The sequence below is a fragment of the Sus scrofa genome, chromosome 1 (assembly GCF_054392235.1).
Source record: "Sus scrofa isolate SSC_HxYL_T2T_F1_AM1 chromosome 1, Sscrofa_HxYL_maternal_Yorkshire_Landrace_v2.0, whole genome shotgun sequence".
NCBI classification, from domain to species: domain Eukaryota; kingdom Metazoa; phylum Chordata; class Mammalia; order Artiodactyla; family Suidae; genus Sus; species Sus scrofa.
Window position 1 is genome coordinate 138726893 of NC_139383.1, and position 12016 is coordinate 138738908.

Sequence of the window (12016 nt, forward strand, 5' to 3'; positions counted from 1 at the left end):
TGCAGCAGAAAATTGACAGAACACTGTAAATCAGCTATAATGGAAAAGATAAAAGTCATTATTAAAAAAAAAAAACAAAAAAAACAAGCCCATCCCAGGACAGATTCAGTCCTTGGTTTAGTTTGAATTGTGGTGTATTCAGTGGCCAGACCATCCTCAGGCCAGGCAAAGTGACGCAGGGGTGTTCTTGTAACAAATTACAGTCTGAGAGGAAAACCTTGAGGTGAACACACATTGAACCTCCACCCAAAGAGGTGACTGCTGTGCAGATAAAGAGGCTACAGTGTGTGTGTGTGTCCTCTCTGCACGTCTTGTTGGATCCTGAAAGTGGCTTCGTACAGCCCCTTCCCACACCCAGCATGAGCCTGCTCCCCCCCACTCCCACCCTACCCACCCCATCTGTGCACCTGCTCAGCTGAGAGGAGGTGGAAGCCCAGGAGAAAAGAGAGGGAGGGAGGGAGAGAGGAGGCAGGAGCAGGGTCTGCACTCGCTTTCACACCAGCATGTTTGCGTTAAGCTCTGGAAAGCGCAGCTGAAGCAGGGCTGCCTCTTCCCACAGGGGCTTGTGTGGTTGCATAGACACGGCTCCCCACTCAGGGTTTCTGGAGATGGTGGTAAGTTGGAAAGCGCTAAAAATGCAGACCCTAGCCATAAACACCCTTACAGAGGAAAAGAATGCCTTCCTCAATAATACTGCTATCCCAGTCATTCACAGACCAATGATTTTTTACATTTTTTATTAATACAAAAATAGTATATATTCACTGTAAAACACTTAGAAACTACTTCAACCAAAAAGAGGAAAATAAAAATCACCTCTAATCCCACCATCCTGGTATACATAAGATGCCGTGCAAGGGATAGAATTGCAGGCTCTGGGGTCAGCATCCCTGGGTTTGAATCCTGGCTCCCCTAAGAAATAGCTGTGTGACCTTGAGTAAGTTATCAAATCTCTCTGAGTGTCTGTATCCTCCCCTGTAAAAGGGGGATAATAATAGCACCTGCTTCATGGGGTTACCATGAGGATTACAGGAGATTATGTTGATTTAAAGCACTCTCCAGGTTGTGCAGGAATCTTGAGAGAGGTCAGTAAATATTTGCCACATTTCTTTATTTTTAGCAGTCTTTCTTCATCCAATCCCAATAACATTGTCAGGAATAGCCTCTTCCAGTTGCAGAGTAAACTCAGCCTGGAAACAGTACAAGGACTCCCTACACGCGTTTAATTGAAGCAGCTGTTATTGTTAACTGAAGAGGCTATTTTTGAAAATACATATTTAATACCTGAGTGATCCCAGATATTTGGTGTTTATTTTGAGATGATTTGTACTTCCTGTAATTAGTAACAGCCCTTTTTTATGAAACCCACAGCACTATTTAAGCAACTAAACCCTCTGACCCACTAAACATCAGTTATACTTCTTGTTCAAGTCAATTCACTTCATTAAATGAAATTTACTTTATTATTTTATTTTGTATTGTGATAAGAATAGTTATGTGGTCTACTCTCTTAAATTTTTGAATGTACAGTACAGTGTTGTTAACTATAAGCCCAGTGCTATACAGCAGATCTCTGGAACTTACTTGGCATAGCTTTATGCCCATTGATTAGCAGCTCCCCACCCCTCCACCCCACCCCACTCCCCGGCAGTCACCGTTCCACACTGTAAGGCTATGCATCTATCTTAGATTCCTCCTGTAAGTGGAATCACGCCATACTCGTCTTTCTGTGACTGGCTTAGTTCACTTGGCACAGTGTCCTCAAGGCTCACCCATGTTGTCATATGTTGCAGGATTTCCTTCTTTAAGCCTGAATACTATCCCAGCGCATGTGTATGCCACCTCTTATTTATTCACTCCTCTGTCAGGGACATTTAGGTCCTTCCCATGTCTTGGCTGCTGTGGATCATGCTACAGTGAATGTGGGAGTGCTGGCGGCTCTTCATTGTCCTGATTTAAATTCTTTTGGGTCAGAGTTCCCCGTCATGGCACAGCAGAAACTAATCCAACTAGGAAGTTGTGAGTTCAATTCCTGGCCTTGCTCAGTGGGTCAAGGATCCAGCATTTCCGTGAGCTGTGGTGTAGGTTGCAGACACAGCTCAGATGTGGTGTTGCTGTGGCTGTGGTGTAGGCTGGCAGCTGTAGCTCTAATTCAACCCCTAGCCTGGAAACCTCCATATGTCTCGGGTGCAGCCCTAAAAAAATAAATAAATAGATTCTTTTAGATCAATCCCCAGGAGGGGGATTGCTAGATCATGTAGTAGTTTTATTTTTAATTTTTGAGGAATAAGCCAAATTTATCAAACACCTGCTATGGTCAGTAGCAGATCCTGGCTGTACGGTGGTGAACGGAATGAAGGGTAGAGTTTGCCCTCAGAATTTCTGTTGTGTAACCACTGAATAAACATCACGTTATAGAGAATAAGTGCTATGAGAGCAAAATCACTGACTCTGGATGAGTACATCACAGGGAAAGCTGACTTAGTGTAAAGCGTTCTGTGATTGGCTCTTGGATTCCAAACATGATGACTTCTCGTCCTGAGGGCGGGCTGTGGCAGAGAACCGACCCTCTCAGGCGAGGCTGTTCGGCCCCACGCAGGTGGGGAAGGACTCAGAGGGATGATGGGTAGGTGGAGATGGAAAAGAGGGAAGCAGCCCAGTAGACAGGTGCAGAGGTGAGGAACTGTAGGATGCTTTGGAGGAGCAGCAAGGAGCCCACTGTAGTTTCTGGGGTGGGCAGGGTAGTTTATATGAGAACTGTGAGAGAAGGCTGGAGAGGAAAGCTGGGGCTTGTCTTGAAGACTGTCAGCATTATTCCAGAAGTAATCAGGGGAGTTCCTGTCATGGCTCAATGGTAACAAACCAAACTAGTATCCATGAAGACTCAGGTTCAATCCCTAGCCGCCGCTCAGTAGGTTAAGGATCCAGCGTTGCCATGAGCTGTGGTTTAGGTCACAGACGTGGCTCAGATCCCATGTTGCTGTGTCTGTGGTATAGGCTGGCAGCTACAGCTCCAATTTGCCCCCTAGCCTGGGAACACTGATATGTTACAGCTGTGGCCCTAAAATGACAAAAAAGAAAAAAAAAGTAATCAGGGACTTGGAGCCTGGGAGATTATCTAAGCTCTGAGAAGGGGCGGGGATCATTTGAAGGCTGCATTGCAGAGGTCGGAGCCTGGGGACAGGAAGGGTGGTTAAGGGCACTGCCAGTACCCTCTCAGTGCCTGCCTCAGGGCAGTCTGTGCTAGACATGCGACTGGGGACCAGAGGGGCACAAAGATGGACATGACACCTCCAGGAGAGGGGCCAGTGTTGCTCACACAAATCTACGCCATAGGTGCAGGGTCATGGAATGGAGCCACCAGCTCTGGGAGGTGCAGCCAGGGAGAGGAGGAGATGTCTGAGCAGAGCCCTGGGCCATGGCCAGCTGGGCAAGTGGCCTTGCCCACCTGAACAATGGCACTGTGGTGTGGGCTGGGAGAACCTGGCCTCTGTCTGCCTGTCCGCCATTGTCTTGCATCTTTTTATTGGCAAACATCTCGTTTAAAACTCATATAACTGGAAACTTGGCTCTGGGAAGAATCTGAAGCATTTTTTTCTGTCGTTCCATTAAAAATAGTCTGCCAGATTTGCTTCCTCAGCGCCCCCGCCCTATGTGTACCTGAACCTGAGGGCCACTGTTCTAACCTCAGATGCCATTTCCTAGTGGGTCTTTTCGACATGAATAGAGACTGTGGTTTCCATGGGCTGAGCCCGGAAGCCCCTGATTGGGTGGAAAGGGGCCCCTTCCTTCCTCCCCTCTTTGTTCCCAGAACGTGGAGCCAGAAATGCCAAGCTGGAATCTTCCGCAGGACAAAGTCTCTGGAAAGACTCCCGAAGCTATATAGCTTTTGGGTCCTTGCGCAAAGATAAAAACAGTATTTCTAAATAGATTGCTTACATCTCTGTTGTGTTCAACTATTAAAAGTTCCATTGGAAGGTCTTAGAGAATTGAAATGTCAGTAATTGAAATGTCAGACATTGAGCACCACAGGGGCAGCTCTGTGTAGATTCCTTTGCCCACCACACACACTCGTACATGCACATGCACGCCCACCTGTGTGCTTGCACACACACGCCCAGATCTGTGTGTGCCCCAGGCCTGGTTGCATTCTATCCAGTGGAATGGATTCTCATAAACTCAGAGATGGATTGTCCCTGATCCATCACCATGAAAGGCTCTTGAATCATCTTGGCCACGAGGCAAGAACTGTGAAATTACGCAACTCTCAGTGTTGCAGCAGACATGCCAAATTGTACAAGACTGATTTCAACTATAGGGTAGGACTCCTACTTTAGCTCAGTCCAGCTCTGTACATAGCCAGATTCGTGGCATTGTTCCCTTGATGAGCAGATTTTAACTTCCTAGTCCATTCAGTGGTTTATGGAGATGTATATCTTCAAACAAGTTTAGCAGCCTTGGATTTTTTCTTTCTTTTCCTTCTCTTTCTCCTTTTCTTTCTTCTTTCCATTCGTCCTTCCTTCCTCTTTCCTTTTTTTTCTTTTTTAAAATTTTAAAGTCAACTTGGAGTTCCGGTTGTGGCGCAGTGGTTAACGAATCCAACTAGGAACCATGAGGTTTCGGTTCAATCCCGGGCCTTGCTCAGTGGGTTAAGGATCTGGTGTTGCCATGAGCTGTGGTGTGGGTCGCAAACGAGGCTCGGATCCCGCATTGCTGTGGCTCTGGCGTAGGCTGGTGGCTATAGCTCCAATTAGACTCCTAGCCTGGGAACCTCCATATGCGGCGGGAGCAGCTCAAGAAAAGGCAAAAAAAAAAAAAAAAAAAAAAAAAAAAAATTAAAGTCAACTTTATTTGAAGTATAGTATGTTATCATGCACTCATTGTAATTGTACAGCTTGGTGAGTTTTGACCAATTTACAGATTTACTCATGTACTTGTGTTTCTTGTGTAACCACCACCATCCTCAAGAAATAGAAACTTTCGGTCACCCGTGAAGTTCCTTTTTTGTTTGGGCCCCTTTGTGGTCAGTCCCAGCCCCTTCCTCGGTTGGCCGCAGGCAACCCCTGATCTGCCCTGTTACTGTAGTGTAGCTTTGCCTGTTCTAGAATTTAATATAGGTGGAATCACATCAAATGTGCTTTTTAGTGTTTGGCTTCCCACTCAGCATGTTTCTGAGACTCACCCGTGTGGCCGCACGTGTCAGTAGTTCATGCCCTCTATCCCTGAGTAGTATTCCACTGTACAGATGCACCACAGCTTATCCATTCACATTGGGGTGTTTCCAGTTGGGGGCTATTCAGGGTAAAGCTAGCACCCTCAGTTGCATAGAAACATGTTCCTCAGGGACACTTCCCAAGTACATCATAGGAACTTAATAATCATTCATCCATTTTTTTTTAAGTTTTTGTATTTGAAATGTCTTATTAAATTCCAAAATGTTTAGTGTACTTTCGAATTTCAGAGAGATGTGTTCCAAAAGATTGTTTAAAGTCAGTTCTGGGAATTTTATTAACTTTTGCTTTTTAGGGCTGCACCTGCAGCATATGAAAGTTTCCAGGCTAGGGGTCAAATCAGAGCTGCAGCTGCAGGTCTACAGCACAGCCACAGCAATGCCGATCTTTAACTCACTGACTGGGACCAGAGATCTAACCTGCATCCTCATGGATATTAGTCGGTCTCCTTTCCACTGAGACACAATGGGAACTCCGCAGGTGATTCTAAATCCTATATTAACTCCACAGCCGCATGAAATATATGGAAATTATTATTAGCCCCATTATACAGATGAGGAAATGAGGCACAGAGAGGTTCAGTAACTTGCCCAAGGTCACAGAATTAGTAAGTGACGGAGCCAGGATTATATCCCAGGCAGCCTGAGGCCTATGCCCACAGTGATAACCACTGTCTTGTGCAGCCATAAGGAAGATGTGGTCCCTACGGTTGAAGAATTTGTGAGTGAGAGGCCCTGCACCTCCATCCAATCATAACACACTGCATGAAATGGTTTGGTTGGGAGAACAAGCAAAGGGCTCTGGGGGAGGGAGTTCTCGTCGTGGCTCAGCGGTAACAAACCTGACTAGTATCCATGAGGACTTGGGTTTGATCCCTGGCCTCGCTCTGCTCTGTGGATTAAGGCTCTGGCGTTGCCATGAGCTGTGGTGTAGGTCACAGATGCAGCTCAGATCCCATGTCACTGAAGCTGTGGTGTAGGCCAGCAGCTCCAGCTCTGATTTGACCCTAACCAGGGAACTTCCATACACTGTGGGTGCGGCCCTAAAAAGATAAGGGGGGGGCAGCTCTGGGAGCTCAGAAGAGGGAGGTGGTGGGGAAGGGATCAGAAGTAACAATGAAAGTTTATATTTATTGCACGTTTACTAAGTCTTAACAGTGCGTTAAGCACCTTTTCTTATGTAGCCATTCAACAACCCAGTTTTACCAATGAGAAAATGGGAGCTTGTGGAAGTTCAGTAACATGTCACTTCATCAAGGTTGCCTCAGGGGTTTTGAAGAATGACGAGGGTTTGGGCTGGATTTCTAGGTCCTAAGCCAGAGTAGAAGGGCTTGCCAGGGCCTCGGTGCAGCACAGGCAAAGTGGGGGGAGCTTTCAGGGATATGAAAATCCATCTTCATGTAAGCAGATTAACATGCTGCTTCCTAGGTGGTGTTCTGTGATGCGCCATCTAACCATCTATTGATAACTTTTTAGAATAAAAAGAAACTGTTTCAAATGTGTTTTGTTTTACCGACCAATAGTAACATAGACACATCTTTCCCATTCCATGCCTTGGGCTTCAGTCTAGGGCAGGGATCCTCAAACTTTACTGGGCATTATAGTCGTCTGGGGAGCTTATAAAATGCAGGTCACCCATCTCTACTTTGAATAAAAGTGCCAAATGATAGGAAAGCAAGCTGTTAACTAAGGAACTGAATGCATAAATATTTCTGATATTATATTTTGAAGTTAGTGCATAATTCATTTCTGTCCATTGTGCCTAAAATATAATTTTGGCCTTTTCAGAATGATAACAGAGCCTCGGTAGAAACCATAAATTATTGAAGGCTTCAGTTTTCTTCACCACCCTGTGCTTACTAAAGCCAGAATAGTGTATAAATATGTCAGAGAAGCTTTATAAACAACTCTTAGCCAAAAATAAAATCTGTATACTCTAATAACAATAAAATAAAAGGCAGGTCATCAAGAGATTCTGATTCCATGGTCCTAGGGAGAGCCTCGGCATCTACATTTTAACAAGCCGCATACTTGATTCCGATGTAAGATCATGCTTTGAGGTTAGTGGTCTCCAGGTCCTTCTGAATCATTTTCCTTCAGCAGGCAAACTAGATAACACCTCATTAAATTACACCCCTTTTTAAAAATCAGCTGGAACTTTTTGGTAGACAGATATTTGTTGCCTTTCTTAAATCATGAAGTAATAAGAATGGAGTAGGCCAGTTCTCAAAAAAGGAAGGAAATTCCGATATGTGCTACACCATGGCTGAACCTTGAAGACATTATGTTCAGTGAAATAAGCCAGTCATAAAAGGACAAGTACTGGATGTTTCCACTTATATGATGTATTTAGAGTAGCCAAATTCACAAAGGCAGAAAATAGAATAGCGGTTGCCAGGGGTTGGGGGAGGAGGGAATAGAGAGTTACTGTCTAATGGGTACAGAGTTTTAGCTTGGGAAGGTGAAAGGAGTTCTGGAGATGGATGGTGATGATGGTGGCACAACAATGTTAATGCAGTTAAAGCCACTAAACAGTACACTGAAAAATGACAATAACAATAATAATAATAACAACTGTATGTGAGGAAAAAATTGAGCCAACCAACCTCTTTCAGCTTCGATAATTCTTTGCTTTCTTCTGAGACACTTGATGATCTTTTTCACCTTTATTGTGTTGCCTAATGTGTAACAAGCAATCCTCTTCCCCCGCTCAATGACAAAACAGTCCTACCTTCCTCTACTACTTAAACTTTAGTAAACTGTCATGGCTCAGTGGTTAATGAATCCGACTAGGAACCATGAGGTTGCAGGTTCAATCCCTGGCCTTGCTCAGTGGGTTAAGGATCCAGTGTTGCCATGTGCTGTGGTGTAGGTTGCAGACTCAGCTTGGATCCCGAGTTGCTGTGGTTGTGGTATAGGCTGGCAGCTGTAACTCTGATTGGACCCCTAGCCTGGGAACCTCCATATGCCGCAGGAGCGGCCCTAGAAAAGGCAAAAAGACAAAAAAAATTTTTTTAAATAAATAAAACAAGGAAATACATGTAGCCATTCCTCTGGACATGAGTACTGCTCTCACTTAGAGTCAACTTACAAATGGCAGCTCTGTCCCCAGTAACTTTTTCTATCATGAAAGCACTGGAATGAGGTCTTTTTAAAACCAACTCTTAGGAACCCAAATTTCAGTTGAAGTTTGAACACACGTGGTGCGATTGAGGCCACCCACTTGACCCAGGTGGCCCTTGGAGGAAAACAGGGGTGTCTGCATGGCTGGATTTGCACAGTGCATGCCCCCGGGGGGAGGCGACAACTCTTGGGTTGGCAAGTTCATTTTGGCAAAGAGGGTTGGAGCATCCAGAGGTCAGAACTGTTCCCATGTGGGGATAAATTGTTTACCAATCGTGGTCCTTGGTAGCAAACCAAAGAAGCTGATGCTGGCTAACTTAAGCAGAAAAGGAATTTTTCAGGAAATCAGGGTGTTCCTAGAATTAACGGAAAGGTTGAAGAGCTATGCTCAAAAACTAGGTTAGGAAGCCACCACCACCCTCTAAACTCAGACACCTCTGCCACAAACAACTGCTCATTTTCCCTGTCTCTTTGCTTCATTCCCTCAAGATTCAACACTGCCCTCTGATAGGAGAGGATTGTCTGATTCCAGATCCCCTCTCTGTACACCAGCCTGCTAACGAGTGGGGCAGGGGACTGTCTGCCACACCTTCAGACTCTGTGGCCCCAAGGGGCCCCACCCAGACCCCCACCCAATGGAAGGTCATTCAGCAAAATGCAAGTCATTGGGGTTCCCACTGTGGTGCAGCGGGGATTGGTGGTGTTTCTGTAGCACCAGGACACGGGTTCAATCCCAGTCCCACACACTGGGTTAAAGGATCTGGCATTGCCACAGCTTGGATCTGACCCCTGGCCCAGGGAGTCCATATGCTGCAGGGCAGCCAAGAAAGATAGAAACAAACAAACAAGCAAAAAATACAATTCTTGTCCTCTCCAACATGCACTTTGTGGGGTTTGTTTGTTTTGTTTTGTTTTCAGGGCTGCACCTGCAGCATGCGGAGGTTCCCAGGCTAGGGGTTGAATTGGAATTGCAGCTGCCAGCCTATGCCACAGCCACAGCAATGGTGTATCCAAATGGCATCTGCCACCTACGCCACAGCTCACAGCAATACCAGATCCTTGACCCACTGAGCTAGTCCAGGGATCAAACCCACATCCTCATGAATACTAGTTAGGTTTGTAACCCACTAAGCCACAACAGGAACTCCTTCCAGTATGCACTCCGGACACAGCATTTTTCTTTAATCTGTTTATAAACCTCCAGTTACCAAGTGAGAGAGGGTTTGGGTCAGAGAGACAAGTCTATTATCACTATCGGAAAAGCAAATCCACACACTCGTTGTTGGTTGTTTCCTAAACATCTTCCTGGAGCCCAGGGATCGGTGCCATCTTCCATCTACTGAGGATCTACTACCTGGGATCTGGGTGATCTAGTGTACAAGTCAGTCTCGAATGAACTTGAATGAACAGAACTTCCTGTTACCTTAGCAGGAGGTTTGCTCTGGCCTCATGGGGACAGAACTCAAGTGAAACCTTGACTCTGAATCCTCACATAGTACTGTTTAACCCATTCATTGGGTCTCAACTTTTCCTCTGTTCCAAACTGGCAGCTGACAGCGATGAAAGTAAACTCTGGCTCACATTCGGGGAGCTACCTTTGTCCTCCTCATCCCCAGGGACTTAGGGAGTGCCAGAGTGAGACAGGAAAGAGGAGTGTGCCTGAGCTGGCAGCACACATGCATGCGAGGTGACATAATGCCTCTGCATATCTGGGGCCAGGGTTTCCTCTGCAGAGAGGTTGAGGAGCGGACTTGGGAAAGAGTGCAGGGGGGGCTTCAGCATTTCTGGATGTTTTCTTTATTTAAAGGTATCTGCATCCAGTTTGCATATCCAATTGCTCCCCTTATACCTGCTTCTCATGGAAACTTTAGTCCATGGATCCCCTTTATTTTTGCCTAAAATCTCATTCTCCAGATACTTTTTTAGCTACTTTAGATCCCTCACTCCCTCCATCCCCAGAGTCAACCAGCATCCCCAAACCAGTGTGACATGTTTGTATATGTGCATAATTCGAATAATTTGTATCTGTGGGCTATTGAGTGGTGCTTTGTTTTTTTAACATTGTAAGTGAATATTATCATACTGTACCTGTCCTTTTGTCTTTTGTCTTTTTTTGTTGTTGTTGTTGTTGTTGTTGTTGTTGCTATTTCTTGGACCGCTCCTGCGGCATATGGAAGTTCCCAGGCTAGGGGTTGAATCGGAGCTGTAGCCACCAGCCTACGCCAGAGCCACAGCAACGCGGGATCCGAGCCGCGTCTGCAACCTACACCACAGCTCACGGCAACGCCGGATCCTTAACCCACTGAGCAAGGGCAGGGACCGAACCTGCAACCTCATGGTTCCTAGTCGGATTCGTTAACCACTGCGCCACGACAGGAACTCCTGTACCTGTCCTTTTGAAACTGATTTTTTTTTACTCACCAGTTTATGAGAGATTTGCCTGTGTTGACAAGTGAAAATCTAATTCATCCTCACTACTATGTGGTATTTTGTTATAGAAATAAACTAGACTTTGGAGTTCGCATCATGGTGCAGTGGAAATGAATCCAACTAGGAACCATAAGGTTGCAGGTTCGACCCCTGGCCTCGATCAGTGGGTTAAGGATCTGGTGTTGCCATGAGCTGTGATGTAGGTCACAGAAGTAGCTCGGATCCTCCGTTGCTGTGGCGTAGGCCGGCAACTATAGCTCTGATTTGACCCCTAGCCTGGGAACGAACCTCCATGTGCCACAGGTGCAGCCCTAAAAAGAAAGAAAGATAAAAAGAGGCAAGAGCATGGCATTTGGGTCAGGAAAGGTGCTATCCAGGTTCTGATTGGGCTGCATTGCAGCTCTGATGCCACAGCTAATCGAATTGAGAATAAAAACAAACCTTGTGGGACTAACCTCTCTTGTGGGAGTTTCCTGGGACTCGCCTCCCTGGAGAAATGCCTGGAGGTCTTGACCACAATTGCAGAAGAGTGTTGACTTAGCTGCCTGATTCAGAACCTGTTGGCGCATGGCCAAAGTGAACGAAGCAGTGTTGTCACGGGCCTAGTCGTTTTTAGAAAGAACTTGGCCAGAGACCATTTCACGGAATGGCTGGGAGACACAATTTTTTAAAAATATTTCCAACGCATTTAAGATCTAAATTGTCCAAATGATAAATATAAGTCACAGTTTTGGCCGGGCCAACCTTTGGCCTCCTTAACACTCTTAAAAACTTAGGTAAAGAGAAGCCAGTTTCTTTGTTTGTGGTGCTTCCTGGACACCCCACGGGATTCCCAGTGGCCGCTAGGTTTTCTTCCTTCTCCAGCTCTGATGCTTCCAGAAAAGTTTGAGAGAAGTTAAGAGCTTTTGAGCCATGGCCTAGGTCAAAATTTTTACAAAGCCATTGACCACGTTTGCTATTGATCCAAAGGACTGTGCAAGGTGAAAGAAGCAGTTCCTGGGGACAAAATGAAATTGCTGATACAGAAGTAAATATCGCCCAATCAAAATGACCTAGTGCCCCTTTTAAGTCCCTTTTCTTCCCTTGGAAGGACTCTGGGAGAGACCCATGTGAAATGATTTTCAGGTCATGAGGCCTCCTCTGCCTTCAGCTTGGAGACCCAGGTGAGCCAGGGCCCTCGTGGTAATCATGTGCCCCTTGACAGTGGCTACACTGATGTGCCCTTTCCCCCCA

The 12016-nt window shown here is 45.8% G+C and overlaps 1 protein-coding gene across 4 annotated transcripts in view; it reads left to right on the forward strand.

Annotated features, from left to right (window-relative positions):
- EHD4 (EH domain containing 4) overlaps positions 1–12016 on the forward strand; it is an 84407-nt gene that overhangs the window by 54065 nt on the left and 18326 nt on the right. The window lies entirely within an intron of this gene.